This window comes from Pseudomyrmex gracilis, unplaced genomic scaffold (genome assembly GCF_002006095.1).
Source record: "Pseudomyrmex gracilis isolate BER0280 unplaced genomic scaffold, ASM200609v1 scaffold_124, whole genome shotgun sequence".
NCBI classification, from domain to species: Eukaryota; Metazoa; Arthropoda; class Insecta; order Hymenoptera; family Formicidae; genus Pseudomyrmex; species Pseudomyrmex gracilis.
In genome coordinates, this window is record NW_018020708.1 from 142,880 (window position 1) to 145,900 (window position 3,021).

Genomic DNA, 3,021 nt, shown 5'->3' on the forward strand with positions numbered 1-3,021 from the left:
TTAGCGCGCGAAGCGCGGCGGGCAGTCTTACGCGCGTAAGATAGCCCGATGCATGCTTATTCGCGGATCTTTGTTAATTAAAATCTCAGTAACTATTGCGAATCTAGCAAAATGGTATAGGACTTTTCACCTCAGTTTTATTCCTTCTATCTGCCTACGAGAGATGTTAAACCAATTCTGGAACACCCTGTATATATATGTATGTATATATTTGACAAATTTCTCAATAATCTAATAATTCGAGCGTGAAAAACCATCGCTACGCGACAGTTGACTGTCAAAACAGAGGTGAGTCGAAAACGCCGCATTCTCCTCATTATACTAGAGTTAGAGACACGTGCACTACAGAGTTACACACTTAGTCGCTTGCATATTGTGTTAGTTACGCAATTAGTCTAATTGAATACGTAGTGTACAATTGTTTATGTTTGCCGTTTGTTACCATTAGCATTTATTATTTGCACGTGGGAGATATTGCGTGTAATTAATGTTTGTTTACAAGGAATATTAATTAACGTTCAAGCCGAGAGATTTATGACGCGGAGAGAGAGAGTTGATTAAAAAGAATTTTATGAATAAAACTCTGTAAAGCTGAGCTGATGGTAGGGAGGAGAGAATCGCGATAAGATAAACGCCTACGGAACCGACGTCTGCGTCACCCACGCTGCGCCCTAGCTGTTCGCGGCTGCCTATTTTCAGGCGCCGTTACACCGCGACGATGAAAGTAATAAAGGCAGAAGAAAAAAAATATGAAAAAAAAAATAAAATAAAAAAAGAACCGAATGACGTAGCGCGCTCCAGTGGAAGTTTAATTATAGGTATTTATTAAATAATATACAGGTAACGCGTATATAGAGTCGAGTCCGGTTTAATATCTCTTGTCGTCTTAATTATTGTCGCCAATCGCGACTTTCCGTTAGCGAGATTTTTTTCGTTCTCGAAGAGTGACGTCGAAATTCTTCGATATGTCGCTAAGCGTGTAAATATTTGCGATTAGCACTTTATCGCATGCTTTTATAATGCGGATTTTTAAATAATATTGTCAATAATATTTTTTGATATCGAGAATATTATCAAAAATTGTTGCGGACACCGTTGTGGACGGAGAGAGTCACAAACATAAGTCGGAAACATACGTAATACGGACTTTGTACGAGTAATAATTCTGTCAATTTCAACAAATATATTTGTTGATACTGTGACGGTATTATTGATTGTGTTAAGGTCGGTGTTATTAGACTTGCATCCGGCGGGACTGGCTGGGCGCGCGCACGCGCGAATTTGTCGCGTTTTGGATGACGGTCGAGAATTGACAAATATGTAAATTCGATGTAATTATGCGCATAGAGATTTTCACCAACAAAACGTAATTGTCACAATCGCGCGTTTCTCTCATCTCGCGCGTGCCGATTTCGATTTTCAGAAACGCGTCTCCGATCTTTTATCTCGCGCGCGCAAAATAGCACACGTGACTCGCGAAGTTGTTGCGCAAATAATTTGTGTTTTTGGCAAAGTAACGACGAGCGTGAGAAACGCAGAGCGTGGGCGTGAACAGTAGCCGTTCGAAATTGCGTGTGCCAGGAGTCGTATTTATACTTGCGTCCTATGTTTATCCGGCGAATTCGGCAGGTGCGCTCCCGCCTTAATTAAATAACGCGTTCGATCATTTATTTCGTTTTGCGTTTTATTCGGCTTTTACAACTTGCGGCTCAAAATGTGTCGCGCGCGTTAACATTTTAATAATGATTTCGTTTGCGCTGCTTCAGATCGTCTCCCGATGATTATCGGCGCCGCGACTCTTGCGATTTACACGCGACGTCATATATAATATAACGCCAAGTTTCCGGCGAAATTGCTCGGTTTGCGAGCGAGTCGTTAAGGGAATTTTTTGCGCACACTAATCTTTTTCTCGGCTGTATGGATCGACAAATCCTTTTCTACGATTAAAGTACATATAAGAAGGGATCCGGAAGGTCCAAAGTTATATACAAAAATGAAAAAAATAGTTTAAAAAATTTTTTCCATTTTGTTATATAAATTTGGACCTCCCGGATCTCTTATTGTGTGTACTTTAATCGTAGAAAAAGATTTGTCGATCTATACAGCCAAAAAAAAACAATTAGTATGCGCGAAAAATTCAGTTTTATCGATAAAACAGACTCACTTTAGAATCCCCTTAAAACCGCAGAGCGCGGAGTCGCAATTGAAATAAAAAAGTACCGCCCCGTTCGAGAAAGTGCAGTCGCGCGCGCTCTGCTGCGTCGTCGTTATAATTTTCCAGTTTCTCGCGTCTATATTTTTCAGATACCACGCACCGAATGTTCCGACATTTCATACACCTTTCGAAATATAAAAACGTGTTTTTTTCCCCCCCTCGTACTACTTTTGTACACGTGCGCGCGATCTTTATGACGTATGCTCGTGTTTCTTCGAAGTTTCTTCTTCTTGCTAAACCGAGAAACCGCAACAATATACATATATTGCGTTACGGTAGAGCGCTATACGATCGCAATTTCCTGGGAAATTTTCCCAGGAAGAAGGCTTTCTTCCTAAAAAAAAAAAACCTTTAGCGAGCGCAAATTTGCCGCGCGAGAGAATTCAATTTTCATCATCACTTAATAATTCTTCGCCGCGGATTATTCGATTCTCCATTCGAACGTTGCATTTCTCGAGCGTTTTGTACAATCAAACGTTATTTTTCTCGAGAGAGAGAACGTTTTACGAATTAGAGGCTTTGTGAATTTAATATTTATTTTTTTTCTTTATTTTCGAGAACACTTTGCCGAAGATATTTCTCTATCGAATTCGCGACGAACTCGAAGAGATTGAAGAAAATCGCTCACAGGTGCGGTGTCTCGCGACTGCGTTTCCGCGTCGGTCGGTGGAGCGAACTCGCCGCGCGTATAATCGAGTTAAAACGTCAAATGCAATTAGCGCGGGAAGAGGCGACACGACGTGTGCGCGGCGAGAGAGTCACCTTCCCTTCAAATTGACCGGATCGAGTTCGATCAGGCGGGGGGG

The 3,021-nt window shown here is 41.4% G+C and overlaps 1 protein-coding gene across 6 annotated transcripts in view; it reads left to right on the forward strand.

Annotated features, from left to right (window-relative positions):
* The window catches only part of LOC109856571 (TLD domain-containing protein 2), a 137,618-nt gene that overhangs the window by 85,829 nt on the left and 48,768 nt on the right, over window positions 1-3,021 (forward strand). The window lies entirely within an intron of this gene.